This window comes from Phalangium opilio, unplaced genomic scaffold, assembly GCF_054372755.1.
Source record: "Phalangium opilio isolate 3A_F unplaced genomic scaffold, DU_Popi_V2 ptg000217l_1, whole genome shotgun sequence".
Classification (NCBI taxonomy): domain Eukaryota; kingdom Metazoa; phylum Arthropoda; class Arachnida; order Opiliones; family Phalangiidae; genus Phalangium; species Phalangium opilio.
In genome coordinates, this window is record NW_028324218.1 from 2,658,148 (window position 1) to 2,671,446 (window position 13,299).

The 13,299-nt window shown below is 37.1% G+C and overlaps 1 protein-coding gene across 1 annotated transcript in view; it reads left to right on the plus strand.

Moving 5' to 3' along the window:
* Nucleotides 1-13,299, plus strand: part of LOC149615628 (coiled-coil domain-containing protein 63-like) — a 124,601-nt gene that overhangs the window by 55,065 nt on the left and 56,237 nt on the right. The window contains exon 3 of the mRNA XM_089857186.1: nucleotides 1,985-2,226. The gene's annotated coding sequence lies outside the window, so the exon portion shown is untranslated. The remainder of the gene's footprint in view (nucleotides 1-1,984; nucleotides 2,227-13,299) is intronic.

Consider the following 13,299-nt stretch of genomic DNA (forward strand, 5'->3'; position numbering starts at 1 on the left):
TTGGTTACCAGTCCTGCTGCACATACCTAAGTATAGTCCTTGTTGTTTGTGAAGGCATATCTTAATTGACCACATAAAGTCCGGATGTTAATGGACCATTTCGATATAACTATAAGAGGGAAAGACACGTGGGGGTAGAACTTTGCCTTCCATCTCGCTTTTTGGCGACTGCGCTGTACTCATTTTGCATCATGAGAGTGCACAGAGACCGATGGCAATGTATTAACCAACTTGTATGTCCCGATACTTAGGCTTGCCTACCCATTTGGTGCTCACCAATGCTCAAACACCACTTAGTCCAAGTCTGTCTTTATTCGCCAAAAACCATGACGCCTTGTCAAAGGGTTAAAGGTTAAAGATTCAGATTTATACCGCGAAATTTGGTGAGCTGCTATATAATTTTGGTTTTGGAGGTACGACCGGGTCCCTGGTTTGATGCATTGAAAGATATCATGCATGGTATGGAGACGATATTGAACTTAGTTAGTTTGTTAGTTGACTTATGACGATGCCAAGATGTCTAAAGAGAGCTTGGGTACGTCTCCCTCCTATAGGACTTCCAAGGGATTGTTTTGCCAGGCAAGGGATTTCTAAGCGCTAAGCCTTCAAACTATATATAGTAACCGTTAGGCCTAATCTCATCGTATATAACTGAAATATGATAGCACAGGGTAATCTATATATATATATACATATACTTTTGACTAAGGGGGTTAGAGGTTTTTTCTCCCTATTCAAGCCAGTGTTGCCAGATCGCTGGTGAACCAATGGATTGATTGCAGAGTGAAATTAAGACTACAAGTACTTTAGTAACTTCGCAGACTTGCAAATTAAATGTTAAAAATTTGAATGCAAAACCTGCTCAGTTTCTAATAAGAAAGTTATCAATTCTGTAATAGATAGTGTGCATGCAGTCACTAAAGGGGGGAGAGCTTGAGAAATTAATTTCGACCCCCCCCCCCGTTTCTAAACTTTAACTGCGCATGCGCTTCAGGGTCAGGGTTGAAAGTAATTTTGTTATTAGAGCATCTTCTGCATCATTCAGGTTTGAAACTGAATGATCTAGTTCTGAATTGAATTACAGAATTCTATTCGACAAGCCTTGTTCAGTCTGTTGTTGTTGTCTTAGATAGCTGTTCAATTGCAGACGTTACAACACAAATGACTAACTGGCAACACTTGTATTTGCACGTTATCTATGGGAATACTTCTAGTTACGATGTTACTTAGGCAACATCCATAATAATGTCTGTGAAACCATCTTTCCGAATATATGGCTGAGTCTAGCTAGCATTCATTGTTATAAGAACTACTTGGACCCCCATGCAATCTCTTACCCCCTAGTTCTATAAGGGTCCCTGAAGTTGCTTGCAAGAAAGCGCGCCAAAAGTTGGCCCCGGTTCTTCTCCCCACGTGACTCGCTTCATCGAGCAAAAGGTCCCCTCCACCAAGAAATTGTAGGCTGCTACATCGGCTCTAACCGAGCTTCTCTCATAAATCACTGTATTCAACGCCTATGGGCTCTCTTTCTCTCTCTCTATACCCCAAAACTGTCCTAGCTAGGGTACTTCCAGGGTACCCCCGATGACGACGCACTCGTCAGCACTATTTTACTCCCGCAATGGGCTAGAAGAATTGGCGGGAGATTTCCTAGGGTTTTTTCGTTTTGGCGGGAAAAGAAGGAAAAAAAAAAGCGGGAGATCAGGAAAAATAGGCGGGATGAAAAGTTATATCTCAAATTCGGTTTTCGTTTTTCATATAATATAACTTCCGGAAATGGTTTTTAAAGAAATCTTTTTTTTTTTGTATTTTTATGTGTGTATGTTTTGAATTTGTTTTAAATATTTTAATGAGATTTAAATTAAATTAAGTAAGAAATTAATTATTATAAACGTTTGTTTATAATAAATAGGTCAATTTACACTGTGTTCTCTTATAAAAAAATTTGGTCTATTTTTTTACAAGTCTCTCATTTTGATTGCAGATTTTGATGTGTTCGGTTGCATGGTTTGGTCTATACGTTTTACACGTTATCATCGCAGGTTGTTAAGCCTAGTACGGTGCTATGAGGAATGGTGTATGCATATCACATCACATCACAGCACTTGGTCAAATGACCCTTGAGGACAATTACCATACACGTAACCAACCGACCGCAAGTACCTCTGTGTTCGAAGTACAACCAGTTTAATTAAATACCGATATATCTACGTCTCTTCAAAAATGGTAAGTTAAGTTAAGCCTCGGCTAATTTTATTTCAAAACTGTCTAGTGCGTTGTCATGATTCAAAATCTATGAACAAGTACTCGTATTTGTTAAGCCTTTGCTGAAATACTTTAATTATACTATAGTGTCTAAGCTCTTATAGTTATAATTAAGAGCTCCAAAGGCGCTCAACTTCTGATTATGAGCTTCTGTTTTTTGCCAACGAAATTCTGTTCTGATGTAAGGGAAGTAGGCAAAGACGAACAAAGACCATTGCATGAATTGCATAAGCACTTTGGTTGGGGGCATATAGAAAGGGCCACCCCATGTTGTAAGGGTCTGGTTCTGCCCCCTTGTCCTTACAGATATGTATAGTCAAGCCCCCAACAAGGCCCCGACCCAATGTTAGTTACTGCCCGAGGTTGCTGGGGGTACAAGCCAACCAAGGCTTAGCTCATCCCTTGCCTGAGAAATGATCTACAACTCTGCACAAGAAATATATATGTATGTACGAGGATGGCGAAGTTCCATTAGCTTTATTACTAGAAACTAGACCATTTCGAATGAAAAACGGGGCCTTGTTTTTGTCAACTTATGACCCAGTGTTATTATTAATACTGTCTAAGGTAGGGGTCAAGATACATGGAGGTTAAATTGAAATAACCTATTATTAAATGCAGTCTTGGAATTGATGATTTTCTATGACGGTTTTTAATGTTTCAACCAGTTTTTTGGGTACCATTCTTAGGTTGTTAGCAGTTAGGCTTAGCGAATGGCTTTTGTCAGCGACTGTTAAAATACAATGAAGGAAATCTTCTTGATTATGGGGGGAGGGGGGGGGGTTCACAAAATGGCGTCGGGGATACGCGACCCCCTTAAATGGGGTGACAACTCTTTGAGCATTTTCTTGTTATTATTAAATAACAGAATAGGGGTTATTTTTGAAAATGAAATTGCCTTGTTTTTTAAAAAAACCCTTTGTCTATCTATAAAATGACTCAGCATTTTGTTTGATATTAAATTATAAACTCATATTGTAAAGTATTAGGTTGACCTCTGACCTTAAAGTTATCAACGTATACAAATTTTAAAATTAACCGGACATACGTGATGTTTATCATTCGTTATTCGCGATATAACGAGTGTTGTTATTTTTATAAATGTGGTAAGGCGAATGCCAATGGTCACTCGGGTCTACTCGCCGAGCGGCCTGGCTTAAGATGGGGTGAAAAGTGGTTGAATTCTCCAACGTATATTTTGGGGTTTTCTTTTTTCTTTTTTCAAGCCAAGGTAGTTTTGAATCGCCAAGTATGACTAGCCTGTGGGTTTAAGCAGGGGAAAGTACATCTGACGTGGGTTTGGGGTTTGTATACGGTCTGACCAGAAGGCTAAGAAGAAACCAGGTTCAATCCATCATACTCCAAATTGAACAACTCACCTCCGAGACCTTTAACAGCCCGTGAACCCAATCCCCCCTAGATGAAAAAAAGAAAGAAGAAGGGTACTCTTCGCATTTTAGATTACCTACAAGAAGTTCAGACGTTTCAAGGTTTTAGCATCTTTCAAAAGTGCCTCCCTGCCAACTTGGGAAGGAGAGACCAAGGCCCAATTTCATAAATGTGGTTGGAGTCTTTTTCTCTGTATAGTGTTGTTACCGTTTTGGTATAAAATTCAAATTGTCTTTGGAGTGTTGTAACTCTGGGTCTATAAGAGATACTAGGATGTCCTTTGAGTATGTTATAGCCCTATTTCTTAGCTTTCCAATGGTACTAATTACTTGGGGTTACAGCAATCAGGAACCGAGTAATTAGGGAAAGTGTTTATTGACGTAATCTCCATAGCGTTACCATGAACTTATCTACATAACACCTTCTAACTCTGGTTCTATAAGTATGGTTCCTTTGAGTATGTCATAGCCCTATTTCTTAGCTTTCCAACGATACTAAATACTTGGCAATTACAACAATCAGGGCCCGAGTAATTAAGCAAAATATCATCGTTCAATTAAAATGAATAAATAAAACAATAATTTTATCGAGTCTTGATGAAGTGCAGTAATCAATTGAAGATAAAGAATCAAAAATGAGTTTGAACAACTTGTTAGATAAAAATCGATTTGCGGTTTGCTAAACTTCAAAATAATCAAAAGGGACCGACCAACTAATCAGGGATGGGGTGAAGGTTTTGGGAAAGTTTTGTCGCCCTAGAAACAAAAGGAAACAAAGGCTTACGATGCAACCCTCCAAAAGATAACCCGCCAAGGATCAACCTTAAGCCTTGGCGCTGACCAAAGAATCCGTCGAACCAAAACTAAAGATAAGAGAGTGGTCGGTCGGTCGGTTATACTGTTTGAAAAGTAATCTATTTGATTTGGAAAACACCCCTCAAAACCCAATGATAACTTTTATCGCTAAACTCGAAATTAATTGAGAGCCATTTATTTTGATGCGATTCCTCTATACTTACTTGTGTGTTGGTTTGTTTCGGTAGCTAGCTAGGCCTTGTCTAGACAAGGCTTAACTAGGCTAGACCGCGTAAACCAGGACAACCAAGACCCATTCAAAGGCGAACACGAATGCCATACTTAAGCCTCGGTCAAAAAATAATTTTAAAAGTCAAATAAGGAAAAGATAGATAAGCCTCGGTCAGGTCAATTATTGGGTTAGTTATTTTTACGATGACTTGCAAATTATCAATATCAGGAGATGGGGATTTTCAATATCTTTTATGGAAAATTGGTGCAGCAATTTGGTGAATGTTAAATGAAAAGTTCATTACCTTTTTCAAAATACAAAAGGTGTTAAATATTATAATTAAAATTAAAATGAATTATCTCTTATTACAATATGATAATTTGTACATTTAATTAGTCATGATTAAAAACTATCAAGGACTACTGTGTCGACATCCGCCATTGTTTTAGAGGCGTCTGCTAGCCCGAACCTTATCTCTCTCAGTCTGTGTGAGAATTCAACCAATCCCGTTTGGAGTAAGAGGTTCGGGTTAGCAGACGCTACTAAATCAGTGGCAGCCTAGCAGTCTGGGGAAATAAGGATAATTTTTTAACTAGTCCTTCGGACCTGTGACCCCCCCCCCTCCCCCAAGTGACCGAAATAATAAACTGGTCTCCGGACTGGTCCCCGCCTTTGTTCTCCTATAAATTTACAATTAATAAAGTGGTCCTGAGGACCAGTGACCCAAACTTCTTGAATTTAAAAATTAGTTCAAGCAATTAATAAAATGGTTTTGGAACAGAGGAAGTGTGTTCTATTTCCCAGACTGATGGCAGGTGGTGTAGTAGCCCTTGATAGTTTTTAATCATGACTAACTAAATGTACTAATTATCATGTTGTAATAAGAGATAATTCATATTATTTAAATTTTAATATTTAATTCCTTTTTATATTTAGATAAAGGGCAATAATTTTTTTTAATTAAGTTATAATCAGTTATGTTACCTGAACATTTACCTTCAAATAAGAATGAAGTTAAGTACTTTACGTTTGTTTCAACAACATAATCAACTTTTAGTATTGAATTTTAGTTTTTTAAAAAATGGTTTTTCTGATACTTTGAATACGAATTCCATAGAATTTCTTTTAAAATAGCCGAGATGGTATACTGATATCTTTAGGCAAATCCATAAAATTTAGCGTTTGGGGTAAAAAAAAAATGTATATATATATATGTATATGTATATGGTGAAAGCGTACATATATATAGATATATATATTTTCAATAGAAAAATCCGTTGGCTGCGTGGATCCAATAGTCGACGAATTCAGTTCAGGAAATAAAATCCTATTCTCCATTCAAACCGAAGAAAAGATGGAATGGAGAAAAAGGAAAAAAAAAAGTTTAAATAACGCAAAACGTAAAGCCGTCCGGCCCGATCATACAAGTTTTCCGCCAAAAGCTACGTTTTATTATTGATTGAGTCAGAAGCCTCCAATCCCTCCTTAACCTTCTTTAGAATTTTAGAGGAAATATTTCGTAACTGGAATTTTTCATTCATTCGTATTTCTATTCGTCTTTATTTATTTATTTATTTTAATGAGAAATTCATCTGGTATTGTAGAGGGAGAGTAGAGCTACAAGATGGTTTAAGTTAGGTTGAAATTGGTTAAGAAATAACGGAGTTATAAGGGTTCAAAGATTGTGAAAAATTGTCCATGAAATTTCTTGGAATTTTTTTGAAAAATTATTGGGTGTGATAGAGGGAAATTAGAGCTACAAAATGATTTAAGTTAGGTTGAAATCGGTTGGGAAATAACGGAGTTATAGGGGTTCAAAGATTGTGAAAAATTGTCCATAAAATTATTTTTATTTGAAAAAGAAAAAGATAAATAAATAAAAATTAAAAAATTCCATGAAAATTCTTTGAAAAATTCGCAACTTCCTTATTTATTACGCGATTTCCTTGTTCTTTATCTCATTTTAAAGCTCCGAGCAAAACGTACGCGAATACTACAATAAATATAACCTTAATCTAAAAATAACCCTTCCACAATACCCTTTAACCTTTAAACCCCATAATAATATTATAATAAATCCTCAGTTAAAACGTTTTTCCTCTAAAATATCTTTGGTATCCGCTTGAAAACGGGGTAGAAAAGCGCTAAATTGAATTCTACAATAAATGCCTATGGACAGATGGCGTCCAACACTGGAGGTAGGAAGCAGAGCCTTCAACAGCGCGTGGTAGCTTAGCTCGTGTGAAAACCTTTTCCGTTGCTAGGGGCAACCGTAAATAACGCTAGGGACGCTTGAACCCCCTAGCTTACCTCTCTCTCCTAAAAGTAAAAGAGCTTGTATAGCGTAAACCAAGAACCAAGGCTTAACCGCTTAGTTACCAAAAGATCCTTGAAATAAACAACTCGATGCTTGGGCCCCCCAAAAATATTTTTACAACCAAATACTTCGTTCAGTATACGATGGTACATTATTGTCAAGAGCTCTTACACGTCACACTTCAAATTGAAAACACCTCTTAAGAATCGTCTGCTATCCAAAAATTTGTGTAAAAATTGCGTCGAATTTTAGTTGTTAATGTAAGTTTTTTACCTTTTTCTGATGTATGAAATTTGTAGCAGTAATTCTAATTAATTTAATTATTATAATTTAAAATTAATTATGCCACATTTAAGTACGTATTCCATAGAGTAACTGCACCAAATATCATAATAATATTGATTAAATTAAACGAGTTATGACAATATTAAAAAAAATAAGAGTTAAATATGAATTCAGCCTGTAAGATGGCCAGCGGCCTACTCTTCCAAGCACGCTCAGGCTCCCTCCTCACAGGAGTTCGTCAGGCCGACTTTGGCGATTTCTCGCCGGCCTGCCGTCTGTGTGGCCACGCGACCGAAGATGTTTCCCACGTCCTCCTGGTTTGTCCCGAGACATTGGGTGGCCCCGACGCCCACTTGTGGCGTACCAACCACTATGGGGACTCCTTGGAGGATGTCCTTGGCCTAACCGGCGCTCCTTGGAACCCCCAGGTGGTGCGTGAAATCCTCTCTCTATGGTGGCAGAAGAAACAAGCCTGGAGACGAGCTAATCTCACCGATGCACATGCTATTTTCGATGCCGGACATCCCGCGCCATCCTCCACTTAATTTGGATCTATACGACCATTTTGGTCTCACTATGCGTGTCACTCCCTTTAATTTTAATTTTAACTTTTGATTTCCAAGTTTGATTTTGGCTTTTAATTTTAATTTTGAGGTTTAATTTTAACTTTAACTTTTGAAGTTTAATTTTAACTTTTAATTTTAAATTTTAATTTTGGCTTTTCATTTTGAAGTTTGATTTTAATTTTTGTTTTATGTTTTTAGTTCTGTATCATATCCTATGTATATATGCATATATTTTTGTTTTCTTCATTGCTGAGCTCTCCCAACAGGTGAGCCGCCCCGTTCTAAAGGGGTGTACTTTGTACGGCGTCATAATAAACCTGTAAACCTGTAAACCTGTGGTATCGTTGCCCCTGTATGTTAGCTTCCCCTCTTACACACAAAATTTATAATTTTATCAAATCTACATTTTTTTAAAGTAAAAAAATTAAATATTAATTCACATCACGTGATTCGTACTTCCCACACTCCCAGTAATAAATTATTCAAGATTATTTTTATTGGAAACCAAATTACATTTTTTTTTTACTTAAATATGAATTTCGATCCCGAATTTTTTTCCCGCTTTTTGAAAGCAAATCTCCAATTTTTTAAAGGTCAACTAACACAGTTAAAATGCGACGCTTTTAATATATAGCCAATAGGCCTTTATAGAAAGTTCTAAAGGAATTATGGGTACTTGTCCCCTCTTGTAGTTCAAACTGAGTCAGTTCAGTTCAGCCAGTTTTGTGTTATAAAAAACACGAACTGGAGGCAAGATTTGGAGAGATAAAGCCGACTGATAAAATGGTGGGCTTTTTTTAACGCGTTTGTTCTTCGTTTGTGTTTATCTACTTTAAGCCAGCAAATCTTATTCATATTTTGCCGAACTATTCTAATGTTGATATTTGATACTCGTATGAATTTATAATGATTAGATCTAACGTAAAGTATATTTATTTAAGAATTTTGATCTAAGCCTTGGTTGTTGAGTTTAGTGACGTCACTTCCGAGAGAATTTTGGTGACGTATGGCTGTTATAATGCGCAGGCGCGGCGGGACAAATCAACAAGGTGCGCAAGCCGTAAAAACTTTCTATAAAGGCCTATTATTTATGTATATTAATTATTCTTAATTTGGTTACACGATTTATGGGAAATACATCCCCTTAGGGATTATCTACTTTTATAAAATAAAGTAGTTTCACTTGAACTTTAAAATAAAAAAAATGGCAGCGCACGAGACTTTACAAGACCCCCGAGGAATATGGGGGAGAAATGGCGGGAAATTGTCGCCCGCGTGCCACCACTCAAAGTCTCGCGCCCGATTTCAAATTCTCCAAGGACAGCGCGTGCGAGGTTTTTACGCCCACTTATCTAAGACGAATAAACTGAAGCCCTCTGCCCATGTTATAAAATACCAGCTTTGAAGCCTTTAATGTAATACGTTTTAGCTAAGTGGACAAAGGGGTGAATTTTGCTAAGGCCATAACGCGAATTAGGTTAAGCCTTGTCTTAAGCTTAATATGATTACGAGGATGTTTCTTAAGGGTGTATTCGCCTTAGCTAAGTGGACGGATAGCGATATAGTCCAGGAACTCCTTGGGGAAAGGGGACGAATATAAATTCATAATCGATATGGGGTCTAGCTGCGAGCGAGCGCGCGGGCTTTTGGCGCCAACGGAAGTCAGGTTGCGTCGTTACTTCCTGAATCTAAAATTTCCTTTCTCGACTATCGCCGTTCGTGACTTTATAAAGAGAGATATTTTTTACTCTATATATGTGCAGGAAATAATCATTAAGGGTGAAATAAAATTCATTTTAATTGGGGGGCCAAAAATTAAATTACTCGAATCTTTTCCTGTATTTTCTATTTTCTCCTATAATTTCGGGATAATTTCTATGTTCTCCTTTATGATTTAAACTCTATGGTTTTCCATAGAGCCAGCTACTATATTCCTATATTTTACACCAATTTATTCCTATATTTTACATCAGTTTCCACCCATATTTCACACTAATTTCCACCCACATTTCACATAAATTTCAACCCCCAGTTCACACCAATTTCCACCCCCATTTCACACCAATTTTCACACCCATTTCACACCAATTTCCACCCCCATTTTCCACCAATTTCCTCCCCTATTTTCCACCAATTTCCTCCCCCATTTCACACCGATTTCACACCATTTTCCACCCCCATTTCACACTAATTTCCACCCCATTTCACACTAATTTCCACCCCCATTTCACACTAATTTCCACCCCCCATTTAACACTAATTTCCACCCCCCATTTAACACTAATTTCCACCCCCCATTTCACACTAATTTCCACCCCCATTTCACACTAATTTCCACCCCCCATTCTACACTAATTTCCACCCCCCATTCTACACTAATTTCCACCCCCATTCTACACTAATTTCCACCCCCATTCTACACTAATTTCCACCCCCATTCTACACCAATTTCCTTCCCCATTTTACACCAATTTCCTTCCCCATTTCACACCAACTTCACCCCCATTTCCCCTATACATTTCACACCAAAATTTCCTCCAATGCCCTTAATATAAATCCTTAATTTTTCAATTTCCCTTCTGATTGAGGAGGATTCGACTGAATATTTTTATTGACCCTGTGTATTTTTGATGATGTTAATTTATTCCTCTGTTAATAACGGAATGGGATGGGACGGGTTTTCGTAGCTAAGTCCAACAGTTACTGTACTTGTGTGTGTTCCTTTATGGAGCGGGGGTGGGGGGGGAATTATTGAAAGCGCCCTCTAGCGTTAGGAGGTTATTCGAGCGAAATTTTAGTTCTATGCAAATCAGGTTTTAGGCTTAGGGACAGGAGCAAAAGGGACAAAACTGGATAGGGACATTTGGCAATCTTTATTTCGACTGCTTAATGGAAAATGAATGTTTAAATAAGTAGCCTTGATCGTTTCCTTATCATAGATATTTCAAATATTAACTAGAGAAGCTTTGGAAGTAAAAGAAATAAAGTTTAACCCTTTGAGTTAAGATCCAGTGGATGCCTAAGCCCAAACCGTAAGTCTAAAAATTTGCAGGGACGTTACTCTTAAGTTGTAGGCACGCCTTAAAAAATATTTTTCCAATCCGACTCCATCTTGAAAAATGGTGGCCATCCAGAAATATAAATAAAACCTTTTTGAAATAACTTCTCTGCATTTCAACATATTTCGTTAAAATTAGTGCAGTGGTTCCCCATGTCCTGTAGATGGACTTCATGGTAAGCTTTTCGGTTTCGACTTTTTCTTCCACCATGTTTCAAAATGGTGTCCATCCAGAAATTTAACCTAAACCTTCTATATGGAATAACATCCCTGCATTTCAACAGATTTATTTAAAATTTAATACACTGTTTTTCTAAACCATATAGACAAGTAACCTTTTTTGGCTTTCGATTTTCCCTCCGCCATCTTTAAAAATGGCGTGCAGAAAACTTATAAAAATGTTATGATGGCTCTTCCTTTTCAGCTAGATTAAATATTTATATTTATATTATCTATGATGTTATTACCATTCAATTTCGATTCGCCGGTATTTTTATTATCCGCTTCGTTCGCCTTTAGGGGGGGGAAAGGGTTAAGGGGGGGGTCACTAGATAATCACTCTGTAGATGGGACGTTACTAAACTATTTATCAATTAAGCCGAAATAGATGAGAAATCCGTAATATTTGACTTGTACTAGTTGGTTCCGATAAATTCAATTATTAACAATAAATAAGTTAATTCCCATTTTTCCCATTAATGTATGTCCAATGATTAATTAATTTCTTAATTATGCTTTATTAACCGTTATCTATAAGATAATTAAAAATGTAGAGGCTATTTTAATTAACTTAGTCAATAAATATCTCTAAATTCCAAAAACCTTTTCAAGGAATGTTTTTGAAAAATCGGTGACAGTAAATTTTGAAATGAAAAATTTGTGTGTAAATTGCTAGGTCAACTGCGCATCTATTTCTTTCTTTACGGTGACCCTATCAATTCTCAACACTGGCAGCGCTACCAATAACTGATAATAATAAGCCGGAGACACTGTTCTTTCCATTACAACGACGACAACTTAACCTCAAACAACTATTTACTCTATTTCTCTCGACTCTTTTAGTTAAGTAATCAGTATTAAGTTAGGATGTACTTTTTCTTGTAAGGAGGCTAACGGCACTCGAGCTCGTTAGGCCTTATCGGAACCGGGGGTCCATATTCCCTTGGGAATACAACCAATCAGAATCCGAGCCTAGACTATATAGGACGTATAGTTGTTGCAGTAACGGCGGCTATATAAGCCTTGGTGGTGCTCTGTACCGTGGACAATCTTTCTAGTAATTTCTCGTTCAGTAGAGGAGACCAGCCGGAGAAAAGCGGTGTTGTTAGTGGTACGCTATAACGGAGCACTAAAAGAATACCATTGGTTAAAGTCGGATTGGAAATCGCCTGGGATCCATTCCTACCTCTACTATTTTACTTTTTCTTATAAACTAAACAGAACTGAATTGTGAATGTTTTCCCAATATAGTTCGGAGTTATTTTACTTTTGGTCAACGTCTTTAAACAGTGTTTTCTCCATCGCTATTGGGCGTAGGCCTAATTAATTAATACCATTGGATAGAGGACAGTTAGGGCTATTATATACTCAAGGGATTTTCCTGGAAAGTTTGTTAATAAAGAGTTATGACTCTTAGAAGTTGGGGTGTTCGGGATGAAATTCCTTTTTTGATAGTTAAGATTAAGTTGTTTTATTCAAACCTTAATTACTCGAGCCCTAATTGATTTAGAACCAAGTAATTGATACCATTGGATAGAGGATAATTAGGGCTATCATATACTCAAGGGATTTACATGGAACTTTTATTTAACTGAAGTTATGACGCTTTAAAGTTGGTTTTTGGGTTGAGATTTTCTTAAATTTAAGCATATGTTTTTTCATTCAAACCTTAATTACTCGAGTCCTAATTGATATAAGACAAAGTAATTAATACCATTGGATAGAGGATAATTAGGGCTATCACATACTCAAGGGATTTTCATGGAAAATTTGTTAAACTGAAGTTATTTCGTTTTAAAGTTGAGATTCAGTTCCAAATTTCCTCATATCATTTTTTCCCGACCAACTGCATGCTTCCAGGGATTCTTAACTGCCTGCCGCCTCACTAATGATAAGTCATTGATCATCTTCCACATAGACGCGATGTCAGTGGTGTCATTTGAGGGGCTGGGAGGGGGGTATGGAAACTTTACCAAACCCCCGGTATAGTTAAACATCTGTTCACAGTTGACGACCCGTTAAATTGGCATCGCTTAAAACCCCCCATAAACTATGCTAAACTAATTGAAGCTTCTTACATAAGCGTTACGGTCTCGTCTAGCCAGCTTAACTTGTCGCTGGTAATTTCCTTCACTATACTTAATTGACAAGTTCAATTGACGGGTCAATCTTGC